This window comes from Mustela nigripes, chromosome 15 (genome assembly GCF_022355385.1).
Source record: "Mustela nigripes isolate SB6536 chromosome 15, MUSNIG.SB6536, whole genome shotgun sequence".
In the NCBI taxonomy this organism is placed as follows: Eukaryota; Metazoa; Chordata; class Mammalia; order Carnivora; family Mustelidae; genus Mustela; species Mustela nigripes.
In genome coordinates, this window is record NC_081571.1 from 32,263,750 (window position 1) to 32,280,168 (window position 16,419).

A 16,419-nucleotide genomic window follows, 5' to 3' on the forward strand; every position below is an offset into this window, starting at 1 on the left:
AACATTACATGTGTGCTTTAGTGGTGAGTTTTTTACTTTTACATTTTTGGGCATACACTTATAGCATAAATGTAGAATAATAAGTAAACTCCAATTAATAGTATTCCAAGTAACTAATGGAGAGAGTGGGTACAGAAGTACAATAACAAGAATCCAAAAAAATCCAAGTATTTTTGATAACCTTAAATTAATTTGAGTATCTTTTTACCTTTTTTATTTATAGTTCTTTGTACTTTGTGATATGTTTGATGACTGGTTTAAAATGGGATTACATTTTCTGTTATTATAAATAACAAATTCTCTGGTCAATTAGTTTCCATAGATACTACTTCTTATGGTAGCTGTAATTCTATTGCCCAAAACATTTAGTCATTAATATTAGTATAATTTTTGTTAGAATCAGGTAATTCTATTTGAGGTGCAAAGCTAATATTACACTATATAGCAGTAACATTATGATGAAAAGTATTCTGGTTACAAAAGAAATCAAGGAGTATTACAGTGGTGTTTTGCAAACCTTCTCAACAAAATCTTCCTTTTTCCCATATAGTATATGTCAGTCTGTATAGATCTATGTGTTATAGACCCTGTTGGAGTGAATTCAAAGTTCCCTTGTTGTCCAGGGCATAATCATATATTTTGCTGAATTCACAGATGTCCTTTGATACTAGAATCCAATAAGAACCATTGGTTAATAAGGCCCATCTTCCTCCAATGGGAAGAACTCTGATGGTATTTACAATAGTTTCTTTTCCTATTATAATGTTGAAATAAGTCTGGTTGGCCATAATTTAGAGTATTAAGGCAGTAACTGAACATTTACATAAATTACAGGAGTCTTTAACAATTTTCCACAGGTTAGAAGAGTTGTACATTTTGGGTTTCTGCAGTTAATGATGAAGGTCACTGAGCCATAGTTACCTCAGAACCTTCTGGGTTTTATGGCAGAGTTAGATTTCAGAGATGGCTGAATCCACCAAGTTGTTCCTAAGGTAGCATTTTTGTGGATAACCATTGTTTTTTGTTACTTTGTCTTAGGCCATTCCATCCACAAAACTTGGTTTGTGGGTACATTGGATATTTTGGTATGTTGGACAAGCTGCTGCTAAGTTTCTCCCATTGTTGAACCTGGAGAATAAATTATCACTTAAGTTTATAGAGACACAATATTTCATTCTGTTTTTTAAGCTAACTATTTTTTAAATTAACATATAATGTATTATTTGTTTCAGGGGTATAGGTCTGTGATTCATCAGTCTTACATAATTCACAGTGCTCACTATAGCACCTACCCTCCCCAGTGTCCATCCAGTGACCCCATCCCTCCCACCCCCACCCCTCCAGCATCTGTGTGTGTTTCCTGAGATTAAGAGTCTCTTATGGTTTGTCTCCCTCTCCGATTTCATCTTGTTCCATTTTTTCTTCCCTTCCCTTATGATCCTCCATCTTGTTTTTTAAATTCCTCAAATCAGTGAGATCATATGATAATTGCCTTTCTCTCATTGACTTATTTCATTCAACATAATACCCTCTAGTTCCATCCATGTCTTTGCAAATGGGAGGATTTCAGTTTTTGATCGCTGCATAATATTCCATTGTATATATATTTACCACATCTTTATCCATTCATCTGCTGGTGGACATCTAGGCTCCCTCCATAGTTTGGCTATTGTGGACATTGCTGCTATAAACATTTGTATCTTTGGAGTAAATACGCAGTAGTGCAATTGTTGGGTCATAGGGTCTATTTTCAACTTATTGAGGAACCTCCATACTTTTCTCCAGAGTGGCTGCACCAGCTTACATTCCCACCAACAGTGTAGGAGGGTTTCCCTTTCTCCATATCCATGCCAACATCTGTCATTTCCTGACTTGTTAATTTTAGCCATTCTGACTAGTGTGAGGGGGTATCTCACTGTGGTATTGATTTGTATTTCCCTGATGCCGAGTGATGTTGAACACTTTTTCATGTGTCTGTTGGCCATTTGGATATCTTCTTTGCAGAAATGCCTGTTTGTGCCTTCTTCCCATTTATTGATTGGTTTCTTTGTCCTTTGGGTGTTGAGTTTGATAAGTTCTTTATAGATTTTTGGATACTAACCCTTTATCTGATATGTCATTTGCAAATATTTTCTCTCATTCTGTTGGTTGTCTTTTGGTTTTCTTGATTTTTTTTTTCCTTTGCTGTGCAAAAGGTTTTTTATCTCAATCAAGTCCTAATAGTTCATTTTTGCCCTTGCTTCCCCGGCCTTTGGTGATATGTCCAGGAAGAAGTTGCTGCAGCTATGGTCAAAGAGGTTGCTGCTTGTATTCTCCTCTAGGATTTTGATGGATTCCTGTCTCACAGGTTTTTCATCCATTTTGAGTCTATTTTTGTGTGTGGTGTAAGAAAATGGTCCAATTTCCTTCATCTGCATGTGGCTGCCCAATATTCCCAACATCATTTGTTGAAGAGATTGTCTTTTTTCCATTGGATATGCTTTCCTGCTTTGTCAATGATTAGTTGACCATGGAGTTGAGGGTCTATTTCTGGGCTCTTTATTCTGTTCCATTGACTGGTGTGTCTGTTTGTGTGCCAGTACCATACTGTCTTGATGATTACAGGTTTGTAATAGAGCTTGAAGTCTGGAATTGTGATGCCATCAGCTTTGGTTTTCTTTTTCAACATTCCTCTGGTTATTTGGGGTCTTTTATGGTTCCACACAAATTTTATATTATTTGTCCCATTTCTGTGAAAAAAGTTGATGGTATTTTGATGGAGATTGCATTAAATGTATAGATTGCTCTAGGTAGCATAGACATTTTCACAATATTTGTTCTTCTAATCCATGAGCATGGAATATTTCTGCATCTCTTTGTGTCTTCCTTAATTTCTTTCATGAGTGTTCTATAGTTTTCTGAGGAAAAAACTCCTTTGCCTCTTTGGTTAGCTTTATTCCTAGGTGTCTTATGGTTTCGGTACAGTTGTAAATGGGATCGACTCCTTAATTTCTCTTTCTTCTGTCTTGGTGATGGTGTATAGAAATGCAACTGACTTCTGTGTATTGATTTCAATGGTCATTCTATTGAGTGTTATATATAATAAAGGTTAATTGTGAGTTAGGTGGTATTTTTTGAAAGGTCTTTCCTGATGGAGGCCCTTTGTAACATATAAGCACCAGAAGCTAAAGGAGCATTAGAGTATGTCCAAGAGGTCATAAACATTTTATATAAGTTATCAAATAAAGCACTAGGGGAGTACTAAAATTATGTTAGTTAAACCAGTGGGTAACCACAAAATTTTATCAGAATGTAATAGAGAGGTGAAAGCAAATACATAGGTTTACTATCTCCTGATATTACAATTTTAAAAGAAGAGTAGAAATATAGACCTGGTCCCAAATCTGGGAAAAGCAGTCTACCCTGATGTCATTACTTCTCATCCTGGTTTGTGGTTTGATCTTCAAGTGGCCCACTGAACAATAGGCACAAAGTTTGATGATGCATGAGCTATTGTGGTGTTTTTTTTTTGTTTGTTTGTTTGTTTTTTTTTACATCAAGCTGTTTGTATTTTCAATTTGCAGAGCTTCCAGGAAAAGGGCAGTTTTCATTCTCAAATGATTCCCAGTGAGAAAAATAGGGGAAAATTGGCATGTTAGTTTGGAGAGTTGCAGGCAGGCATTGGAGGACACTAGAAGAAATCAGGGGCTAGTGCCCAGTTTACAGTGAATAGTATTAAAATCTAGTATCTGGGGCGCCTGTGTGGCTCAGTGGGTTGGGCCACTGCTTTCCGCTCAGGTCATGATCTCAGGGTCCTGGGATCGAGTCCCACATCGGGCTCTCTGCTCAGCAGGGAGCCTGCTTCCTTCTCTCTCTCTCTGCCTGCCTCTCAGTGTACTTGTAATTTCTCTCTGTCAAATAAATGAATAAAATCTTAAAAAAAAAATTTAGTATCTGCAAAGATGTGTTATTGAAACATTTTCATTCTATAATCACTTTTATTTTTACCTGAAATAGCCAAATTAAGACTAATTTGTTTGTAAAAATAATCCAGTTCTAATAAACTGGGCCTCATGTTTTATGTAAGCATGGGAAGAACAGTGATTGACCATATAAGCTCTTTAAATCTGCTTTGCTGGAACTTTTCATAAGGAATTTTAGATTGAACTTTTAATAGCCTCTAAAGATCAGAAGGCAAGCCAAATTCTTGCTGTCAGATTTCCCTGCAATACCTGTAGATTTGGGTGAATTCTTCTTGAGATATCCAAAATATCCTGAGTTTCCTGCACCTGCCAAGAAGTGACATTCTTCACTCACCTGGTGAGGCTGCTGGGAACTCTGTAAGCAAGGTATCAGGTTGATACTTCCAAGGGGCTTTTTTGGCCCCATAAAGTCAATCTTAGCTCCTGAAAGCTGTCTGGTCGTATCTGAAATCTGTGTGTGTCTTTCTCAGAAACTACATTCCTGTCAAATCCTTGGTAAAATAACCAATGTTTCCAATGCTGTCTTATTACAAGGAGCACTGATTCTTACTGAACTTATGCAAATATAATTGCCATGAAAGAAATAATACTGAGAGTTTCTGAATTCTAGAAGGTTCAGGTAGGGGGAAAAGATAAATGTGTCCGTTTGTTCATGAAGGATTACTTTATCATATTTCGTAAGTCATTGGTATCTTCAGAGGAAAAGTTTCCTTAAATCTGGAAGAGCAAACAGAAGAGGACAAGCAAAGTTTCACACAAAAGTCTTCAAAACCATAATCTTCCTTGATTCATTTGGTCTCACGTCAGTAATTCTTGTTCTGTTTGAATGCAGCTTTTCCTTTAGTTTTGCAAATTATTATTCAGCTTAGTGTTATTACTTTAAATATATTAGAAACCATTTCGTGAGTCTGCTTGAAGATGAGCACATTTTGTAAGAGCGTCAGAACAAAAACTACTAATGACACAAGACTCAAAGATGGCCATGATTAAGGACCCAACGAGAGCTCATTATCATGCAGATGACGAGGAAATCTAGCGATTTCTGCGACCAGAACATTTTAAAAATAGAATGTCAAGGGATGACCTTATACCAGAACATATTTAAACTTCAAGAATTTTATATAATTTCTGAAAACAGTTATAGCATTTACCTATAAAATATAACCTAAGAAGGCTCATTTGACAATGCTTCCCATGTAACACCACCAAATAAACACATCTAATTAGTCAACATGACTTCATTTAGAATTCCAGTGTTGGGAGATTTTGTTAAGAACATCAGAAGGTCAAAAGAAAAAAAAAACAAAAAAGAAACAGGAAAAAAAAAACCCACAAGAAAACCTCAGAGAGTTTTAAAGAACGTGCCTAAAAAAATAAAAAAATAAAAAATAACAAACGTGCCTAGGGAAGCCTGAGTGGCTCAGTTGGTTAAGCGTCTGACTTCAGCCTAGGTCCTGATCTGGGGGTTTGGGGATCGAGCCCAGCATCAGCTCTGTGCTCAGTGGGGTGTCAGTCTTCTTCTCCCTCTCCCTCCGCCCTTCCCCACCCACCTCCAGCTCATGCTGTCTCTCTCAAATAAAATAAAAAGCCTTTAAAACACATGCCTAAATAGGATTATAGATCATTATAAAATTTAACTATTTAACCAAGATGGAAACAAGAGATTCCAAAGGCAAATGCAAGTCACCTAGTTGTTAGCAAAACTTAGGTTCTTTTAATATTGAGTTTTAACTTCCTAAAGTAATCAAAGATGTGATAAAGACTAAGTATAGAAACCTTGTGGGGTAGATAAGGAAAAATTTTGTTTGTAATCTCTCTCTCTTTTTAAAAAATTTTTAAAAATTTATTTGTCAGCAAGAGAGAGAGAAAGAGCACAAGAAGAGGGAGTAGCAGGTGGAGGGAGAAGCAGGCTCCCCACTGAGCTGGGAGCTGGATGTGGGACTTGATCCCAGGATGCTGGGATCATGACCTGGCTTAACCGATTGAGCCACCCAGGCTCCCCTGTTTATAATGTCTTATCAAGAACCGATTAACAGGGATGCCTGGGTGGCTCAGTTGGTTAAGCATCTGCCTGTGGCTCAGGTCACGATCTCGGGGGCTCTCTGCTCAGTGAGGATCCAGCTTCTCCCTCTCACTCACCCTCTGTTCTTTCTCTCTCTCAAATAAACAGATAAAATCTTAAAAAAAAAAAAAAAGAGGGACACCTGGGTGGCTCAGTTGGTTGGACGACTGCCTTCGGCTCAGGTCATGATCCTGGAGGCCCGGGATCGAGTCCCGCATCAGGCTCCCAGCTCCATGGGGAGTCTGCTTCTCTCTCTAACCTTCTCCTCGTTCATGCTCTCTCTCACTGTCTCTCTCTCAAGTAAATAAATAAAATCTTAAAAAAAAAAAAAAAGAGCAGACTGACAATCCAAGGAAATTCTCTTTTTAACAGAGAGGAAGGCTAAATCTCAATCTTACATCAATGTACATTTGAAACACACGCATTCCAATCTTATTCAGTCCTGAGCACAAATAAAATTCTTCTCCAAAGATTTCCCTTTACAAACCTACAGCTTTCTAAAAAAACAAAAACAAAACCTACAACTTCCTTTTTCTTTTTTCTTTTTTTGCATTTTTTGTATATATATATATATTTTTAATTTTCATTTATTTTTAAAATTTCTTTTCAGTCTTCCAGCTTTCTTTTTCATTCAGATTTTGTCCTAAGCCTTCTCTAAATAACCAGTTTCATTTGAAGACAAACTTGCTTTCTTTTCCCTCAACAAAATTGCATTCCCATTCCTCAGACCTTTCTTATCAAAAAAACACATCTTACTTTCTGTACAGAGTTGCTTCCCTTATCATCTCCATCAGTCTTAATTACCTTTATGAGAATTTTAACTTTTAGAAATCTTCCTCTCCAGGGAAAACTAAGTAGTTACCCATTGTGCACTGCCTGTTACCAGAACTCATTAGATCTGAAATGTGGTGGTGGTGGTGGTTGTGTTTTTAAGATTTTACTTAAGATTTTGACAGAGAGAGAGAGAGAGAGAGAGATAGGGAGAGAGGTAACACAAGCAGGGGAAGTGAGAGAGGGAGAAGCAGGCTTCCCGCTGAGCAGGGAGCCCCATGTGAGGCTTGATCCGAGGACCCTGGGATCATCACCTGAGTTGAAGGCAGACGTTTAACCAACTGAGCCACCCAGGCACCCTAGATCCGAAATTTGTGAATACATTTTTTAATTTCTAGAAGCACTTTTTTTTTTTTTAATAATACAAAAGCATTTTTGCCAACAAAACCAAATATCCTCCAATTTCTCTACAATAAGAAGCCAAAGCAGACAACCCTGCATTCAGTTACCAGTATTTTGGTATTCTATCTTAGTTGGAAAAGATTTAGATATCCAATGAATTCAGCCCAATGCATCACTTAACTTAGCAAAACTTCAAAGTTTCAGGTTACCAAAGATTTGAAAGCTATAACACTTTTTATTTATTTAACCTATTTGCTTGTAAGAGTTACAGCATGAAAGCTTTATAAGACAGACAAAATCAGGGCACCTGAGCAGCTCAGTTGGTTAAGCGTTTGCCTTTGGCTTAGGTCATGATCCTGGGGTCCTGGGTTTGAGTCCCACACTGGGCTTCTTGCTCAGCAGGGAGCCTGCTGCTCCCCCTGCTTGTACTCTCTCTCACACACACAAAAATAAATAAAATCTTAAAAAAAAAAAAGACAAAAATCAGTCATCATTTTTAGTCATTTTTTGCTGACAATTTGGAACAGAGATAATAAGCTTATTTGACTTTTAGTAAACCTTGGTAGAATAATAGTTTTATATTTCATGTTGATAAATCTAAAGACCTATTTTAATTAAACAACAAACTTACATTAATTTTAATTATTGAATTTTTCCCCGAGATCATATGAATTTGAAAAATGTTTGGGTTAGACACTGAGAGATACTTAGTCTGAGTGCATTTTAGAATGCACAATTCCTATAAATGCTTCCTTAAAACAAATAGAGCTTTTACAAATTAATTTTAGCAATACCATCTGGACATAGAAAAAAAATCTTACATTTATAACACACATAAACACATATACACAAAGTGCAAACAAAATCTAATCTCTTTTTTCACTGACATTAAAAGAGCAATTTCCAAATCTCTTTCCTTTTTTTGTTAGGAAAAAGAATAAAACTCAAAATAAAACAGGAAGACTATTCTTTTCTCCCATTCTCCACTATTTTTGGTAAGAATACCATTTTTTCCCCGTATCAGTAAATATGTCACCAATAATGAATTATTGCTCTTGCAAGTAAAATATAGTGCATATATATATATATATATATATAATTTATTTTTTTTTTCAGAAAAAAATGTAAGTAAGCTCTTTATCCAACATGAGGCTTGAACTCCCAACCCTAACATCAAGAGTCATGAACTAGCTAGGTCCCCCAGAAATTTTTGTAATTAAGTTTTTAATTTAATTTATTTTTTTAAAAGATTTTATTAATTTATTTTTTATTTATTTATTTGACAGACGGAGATCACAAGTAGGCAAAGAGTCAGGCAGAGAGGGAGGAAGGGAGGCAGGCTCCCTGTTGAGCAGGGAGTCCGATGCTGGGCTCCATCCTAGGACCCTGGGATCATGACCTGAGCCGAAGGCAGAGGCTTTAACCCACTGAACCACCCAGGCGCCCAAGTTTTTAATTTTAATCCCGGTGTTGCTACCATACAGTGTTATATCAGTTTCACGCATGCAGTGTAGTAATTCAGCAGTTCCATACCAACCCGTTGACTCCAACCCCTCTAGGTTATTCCCACCTAAGAACCCACCTAAAGAACATTTCCGATAACCCTGAACAGCTTTGAAGAAAAGTCAGGACCACCTACTCAAATTGAGAAAGTCTGGATATCAGGAGAATGCACCCATACACCCACAAGGAGCTGAGAAGTCGGAGGGGGCACAAAGGGCCCACGCTGGTGCCAAGTGCAGAATTCCAGGTAACAGCCCGGTGTTCTTAGGCAAGTTGCTCTGATGCCCTACCAGCCCTGCCAGGAAATGTCGATGCAAAATAGACAAATCTTTTAGACTCTCTTAAAGCAAGAAAGAGAGTTTATTGGAGACCAAGATAGGACAGCTGCCCCGGAAACATCTCTTCATAGGGAAGAGAGTGCGCCAGAGAATGAACAGGTTTTACAGAGTTATGTCCTTTTTTACATATTGTAAAAGCTCAAAAGATTACAGATTAGGGGTGTCTGGATATCTCAGTCGGTTGGGCATCTGCCTTCCCCTTGGGTCATGATCCCAGAGTCTAGGGATCGAGCCCCATGTCCAGCTCCCTGCTCAGCGAGAAGCCTGGTTCTCCCTCTCCTCCCCCTGCTTGTGCTTGCTCTCTCTCTATGTGTCAAACAAATAAATAAAAACTTAAAAAAAAAAAAAGATTATAGATTAGCATATAGGCAGGAATCCTGAGTTTTATGCCAGGAATCACAAGGAATCTGGGGAATAGGAGCCTTGTTCAATACCCCAAGACATTCACAAAGCAGATGGACAATAGCTCGTGTGGTGGGCCATACATCAGGCTTGTGATCTGAAGAAAGTTAATAGTCCTGTTGATGAGGAAGAAATCTAAAATGGCCTTCCTTGATTTCTTCTTTCTCCCTCCACATGATTTCTTTCCCTTATATATCAGGCCTTCAGAGAGTTTTTCTCTCCTCACTTCCTGCAGGTGTGAGAGTACCTATAGGATACATCCTTGAACATGGACTCGCCGGTTTAACAGATACATACCTGTAAATTCTGATATATTCTTCTCTGTTGATGTTATATTGATTTATAGTGATGTACAAATGGACATGTTGGCTTTGGCACGGTCAAGTAGGTAGGGCCACAAAAAGAGGTAACACTGAGGCTTGGAAGGAGAAAGTTTATTGTGGTTACAGGTCGCAGAGAAGATCATCACATGCCCCAAGAGGCCACCAGGTGAGCACTAGGTTTTGGCAGAAGACAGGAACGAGGGGCAAGTGTAGGCCAAAGTCTTTGTTGGGGTTTCTGTGGGAAAGGCAAGGCAAGGCAGGGCAAAATGCATAGTTTAGGATGGGTGGGTTTGAATAATTCCAGGGTGTGCTGGGCTATCGAAGTGGTCTCTGGTTGTCTGCTCTCTGGCCCTGGGGTGATTTAGGGCAGAGAAAATGCTGGTTCAGTGTGTGAGAATTAGATAAGGAGGTGGCCAGAGGGTGGACTTGGGATTGGTTAGTTTGTATGTGAAAGATGGGCTTCAGAGCAAGGCCTTTGTTATTTCTAAGAAAGGGCTAGACTTGGGAGGGGCCAGGAAGTATTTTTAAGATGTCAAAACACCCATGAAATACAGAAAAAAAATTAATGCATGTATTTTAACTAGCAGTGTATAAGATCATGTATTTTCCCACAGTAGGAGTATGATCTATATTTCTTTTGTTATTCCTCTTCTGATTATGTTTCTCATTCATTCTCTAAACAACGAGTAATAACTGCTTCGGATGTGCCACGTACTTAGACATGTGAACAAAACAGACAAAAACCTTGTCCTCAGGAAGCTTACCTTTCAGGAAATGTATAGGGCCCTTAGGGAGGAAACCACAGAACTTGAGAGAGACGAGAAGGTAAGAAGGTGTCTTGCCATATCTCTGTGTCAGCTTCAATTTCTTTCTTTGGTGTTTTTTAGTTTTCTGACTACAGGTCTTTCATCTCTTTGGTTAGATTTATCTTGGGTTTCTTATTTTTGGTGCAATGGTTAATGGGATTGTTTTCTTTTTTGGGATTTATTTATTTTTATTTTAGAGAGAGAGTGTGCACATGGTGGGGAGGGGCAGATGTAAAGAAACTGAAGAAGAATCAGAGAACAGAGCCCACCATGGGGCTCCATCTCAGAACCTTGAGATCACGACCTGAGCCAAAACCAAAAGTCATATGCTTAACCTACTGACTGTGTCACCCAGGTGCCCCAGTGGGATTGTTTTCTTAATTTTACTTTCTGCTGCTTCATTATTGGTGTATAGAAATGCAACATCTGGGGCGCCTGGGTGGCTCAGTGGGTTAGGCCGCTGCCTTCGGCTCAGGTCATGATCTCAGGGTCCTGGGATCGAGTCCCGCATCGGGCTCTCTGCTCGGCAGGGAGCCTGCTTCCCTCTCTCTCTCTCTCTGCCTGCCTCTCCATCTACTTGTGATTTCTCTCTGTCAAATAAATAAATAAAATCTTTAAAAAAAAAAAAAAAAAGAAATGCAACATCTTTCTATGCACTGATTGGTAAACTGCAACTTTACTGAATTCATTTTTCAGTTCCAGCAGTTTTTGGGGGGAGTCTTTTGGGTTTTCTATATATAGTATCATGTTGTCTGCAAATAGTGGAAGTTTTACTTCTTCCTTACCCAGTGTGGATGACTTTTCTTTTTTTTCTTTGATTGCTGTGGCTAGGACTTCTAGTACTATGTTGAGTAAAAACAAAGTAGCCATCCTGTCTTGTTCTTGACCTTAGGGGAAAAGCTCTCAGTTTTTTCCCATTGAGGACATTAGTTGCGATAGATGGCTGTGCGGCTCAGTTGGTTAAGTGTCTGCTTTTGGGTCAGTTCATGATCCCAGTGTCCTGGGATCCAGTCCTGCTTCTCCCTCTGCCTCTGCCCTCTGCTTGGGCACACATACATACTCTCTCTCTCAAATAAATAAAATCTTTTAAAAAAGGATGTTAGCTGAGGGGTTTTTTAATATGTGGCCTTTATTGTGTTTGGGTGTGTTCTCTCTAAACCTACTTTGTTGTTGTTGTTGTTGTTGTTTTTATAAAAAATGAATATTGTACTTTGTCCAATGCTTTTTTTGCATCTATTGAAATGATCCCATGGTTCTTACCCTCCTATTGATGTGATGTATCATGTTGATTGATTTGCAAATATTGAACTACCCTTTGAACCCAGGAATAAATCCTATATGATGGTGGGATGATTTCTTTAATGTATTATTGAATTCAGTTGGGTAGTATTTTAATGAGAATGTTTGTAACTGTGTTCATCAGGGATATTGGCCTGTAGTTCTCTTTTCTAGTGGTGTCTTTTTAAAAAAAATATTTTAATTATTTATTTGGCAGACAGAGATCACAAGCAGGCACAGAGGCAGGCAGAGAAAGAGGGAAGCAGGCTCCCCGCTGAGCAGAGAGCCCGAAGTGGGGCTCGGTCCCAGGACTCTGAGATCATGACCTAAGCTAAAGGCAGAGGCTTAACCCACTGAGCCACCCAGGTGCCCCTTTAGTGGTGTCTTTATCCAGTTTGGGTATCAGGGGAATGTTGACCTCATAGGATTAATTTGGCAATTTTCCTTCCTTTTCTAAGATTTGGAATAGTTTGAAAAGAATAGGTAATAAGTCCACTTTAAATGTTTGGTAGAATTTGCCTATGAAGCCGTCTGGCCCTGGATTTTGGTTTGTTGGTAAATTAGTTCCTTCATGTTTGTTGTTAATTGTTTTATGTATTTGGGTGCTCCTATGCTAGGTGCATAAATATTTACATTTGTTATAGCTTCTTTTTGGATTTCCCCTTTCTTATTATATAGTGTCCTTCTTTGTTTCTTGTTATAGTCTTTGTTTCAAAGTCTGTTTTGTCTGATATAAGTATTGCTACTTCAGCGTTTTTAAAAATTTATTATTTATTAGAGAGTAAGATAGGGAGGGGCAGAAGGTGAGGGAGAGGGAAACTTTAGCAGCAGACTCTGCATTCAGCATGAAGCCTGATGTAGGGCTCGATTTCATGACCCTGAGATCATGACCTGAGCTGAAGCCAAGAGTTGGACATTTAACTGACTGAGCCACCCAAGTGCCCCTTGGTTTTCTTTTGACATCCATCTGCATAACAGGCCAGCTTTCACATCCATCTGCATAACCTCTGCATAACAGAGGTTTCTCCATTTCCTTACTTTCAATCTACAAGTGTCTTGGGCCTAAAATAAGTCTCTTGTAGACAGCATATAGATGGGTCTGTTACCCTGTATCTTTTGATTAGAGCATTTCGTCCATTTACATTCAAAGTAATTATCAATAGATATGTATTTATTACCATATTATTACTTATTTTGTGGTTATTTCTGAAGATTTTCTCTGATCCTTTCTTATTACTCTCTTCTGTTTTGCTGATTTTCTTTAGTGATATATTTGGATTTATTTCTTTTTATTTTTGCATGTTTATTAGTGTTTTAAAAATTTTTATTTTTTAAAATTTCTAAAGAGATTTTATTTATTTGACAGAAAGAGAGAAGAGGGAGAGAGGCGGACAGATACAATAGCAGAGTGAGAGGGAGTAGCAGACTCCCTGTTGAGCAGGGAGTCCAATGCAGGACTTGATCCCAGGACCCCGAGATCATGACCTGAGCTGAAGGCAGATCCTTAACTGACTGAGCCACCCATGTGCCCTATTAGTTTTTTTTTTTTTTTTTTAAAGATTTATTTATTTATTATTTGAGAGAGAGAGAGAGCATGCACACAGGGAGGGAGAGGCAGAGGGAGAAGGAGAGAAAGAACCCACAGCTGACTGTGTACTGAGCAGGGAGCTCAGTGCAGGGCTCAGTCTTACAACCCTGAGATCATGACCTGAGCTGCAATCAAGAGTTGGACACTTAACCAACTGAGCCACCTGTGTGCCTGTTATGGTTATCATTAGGTTTCTATGTAAACTCTCCTTCAATAGCAGTCTACATTAAATTGATGGTTAAGTTTGAATCCATTCTTTTCTCTTCTCCTCTCTATATGTATTGGTATGTATTATTTTGTATGGTATGTATTATCTATATGTTTTGGTATGTATTACTTTATCCTTTTTTTTTTTGGTGAGTTCCTTGATTAATTTTATACAGAAATATTAATTTTTATTGCTTTTGTGTTTCCTACCGTTATAACATAACTTTTGGTCTCTTTTTTCTTTCCTTTTTTTTTTTTTTTTTTTTAAATTAAGGAATCTCTGTATTCAATGTAGGACTCAAACTCATGATCCCAAGATCAAGAGTTACACGCTGTAATGATTGAGCCAGCCGTGAACCTCTGGTATCTCCTTCTACTCATGAATTCCTCTTTAATATTTCTTGCAGGGCTAGTTTAGTGGTCACAGACTCCTTTAGTTTTTGTCTGTCCGGAAAAGCCTGAATCTGTCTATTCAGAATGACAGCCTTGCTGGATAAAGTATTCCTGGCTGCAGATTTTTCCCATTCAGCAATTTAAATATATCATGCCACTCCCTTCTGGCTTTCAAAGTTCTGATGAAAGATCTACTAGCCTTATGTGTTTTCCCTTGTAATATACCAACTTTTGTCCTGCTGCTTTTAAGATTTTTTTTTCCTTACCACCATACTTGTCCAGTATAATTACATGTCTTGGTGTGGATCTGCTTTTGTTGATTTTGATGGGAGTGCTCTGTGCCTCCTGCATCTGGATATCTGTTTACTTCCCCAGATTAGGGCAGTTTGCATTATTATTTCTTCAAATAATTTTTTTGCCCCCTTGTCTGTATTCTTCTACGACTCCTACAGTGCAAATATTAGTACATTTGATGGAGTCACTGAATTCCTGTCCTTGTTTTGTGTAACTTTTTTTTCTCTTTTGTTCAGCTTGATTATGTTCCATTACTCTGTCTTCCGGGTCACTAATTCATTCCTCGGCTTCTTCAATCTCACTATTCATTCCATCAAGTGTGTTTCCCATTTTGTTTATCGAGCCCTTTATCTCTGCTGTATTATTCCTTTATCTGTGTAAATGTCTCACTCATCTTCCACTCTTTCTCAAGTCCACTGAAAATCCTTATGATCATTGCTTTAAATTCTCTATTAGGCATGTTAGCTTATCTGTTTTGCTTCGATCTCTGGCCATGGGATAAATGGCCATCTTGTTCTCTGGTTTGGGATAAATTTCTGTCTCCTCATTTTGTCTGCTTCTCCATGTCTGTTTCTGTGTGTTAAGAAAGTCACCTAGGGGGGCACCTGGGTGGCTCAGTGGGTTAAGCCGCTGCCTTCGGCTCAGGTCATGATCTCAGGGTCCTGGGATCGAGTCCCACGTCGGGTTCTCTGCTCAGTGGGGAGCCTGCTTCTCTCTCTCTCTCTCTGCCTGCCTCTCTGTCTACTTGTGATCTCTCTCTGTCAAATAAATAAATATATAAAAATCCTTAAAAAAAAAAAAAAGCTCAATTTAAGAAAGTCACCTAGGTCTTCTTTTTTATTTCTAAGTAGGGGCTTGAACTCACAACCCTGTGCTGAGATCAGGAGTCAGACGCTTACCCAACTGAGCTACCCAGGCACCATGGTCTTCTGCTCTTGAAAGTAGTGACTTTATAAAGAAGAGGTCCTGGAGTGCCTGGCAGTGCAGTATCCCGTTTATCAGAACTTGGGATTTTAGAAGGGTATCTAATGCTTATACCCTCCTGCTGTGTTTGAGTCACTTTTCCGTTTGGTGCAGGCATCTGCACTGACTCTGGCGTAGTGAGGGTATGCTTGTTCTCTGTGTTGTTTGTGGGACTCAGGCAGGCCAGCTCTGAGGGGACTGCCTGCTAAGGAACTTGGCATTAGGGTAGTGGTGTTAGTAAAATTTCTGTTGGGGCTCTAGTTCTATGCTGGATCGCCCAAAACGCTATGGCAGCTGAGGGCTATGTGCTGGAGCCAAGGAGGGTGTGAGGTTGGGCGTGCGGCAGCAGCTGAGCGAGTCCCACAGAAGCAACTATATACCTTGTGGTTCAGCAGGGTGTGAGTAGGGTCTAACAAGATTTGCCCTGAGGGGGTGCTTGGCTGGCTGTCAGGGGAGCGTGCAGCTCTTGGTCTCAGGATTGGGGGTTTGAGCCCCATACTGGGTATAGATTACTTTAAAAAAATGTAACAAAACTTGTGCTGAGCCCAGGGTTGAAACTAGTGGGCTCAGAAAAGGCAGTCACTGCGTGTGGGGGGCCGGTAGCATGTTAGGTCCTGAGTGTCCGTGCGGCACCACCTCCCACGTCCCGCAGGCGGCCCTGTGTTCATGCTGGGGGCGGGAGGAGGAAAACGGCACCTGCCAGCTCCCTCATTTTTGAAGTCCCCTAACATAATCTGCAATCAGTATGAACAGATCTGTCTCCTGTTTCCCCAGCATTGCTGTTTTGCATCTCCAAGCAGGCTGCTGTGCCTTCAAGGGTGGAAACCCAGCTATCCCTTGCCCAGGGCTGAGTTAGTTGACTTTTAAAGCTCCAGGCTCCAAGTCCCACTGGTTTACAAACTCATAAAACTCAGCACCTCTGATTTTTAAAGCCAAACCTTATGGGGATTAACCTCCCCCATGCGAGCTCCCTGATACCAGGGCCCATTTCTCTGCCCTCTCCTGAGGCACAGCTGCCTCCATCCCATGGCAGCCTCCCTCTGCCTTTCTGAGTTTCCTAGTCTTTCAGATGCAGTTCCTTCTCTGTGGTTAGTCGTGGAGTCTGTTCTGCCAGTCTTTGGATTGTT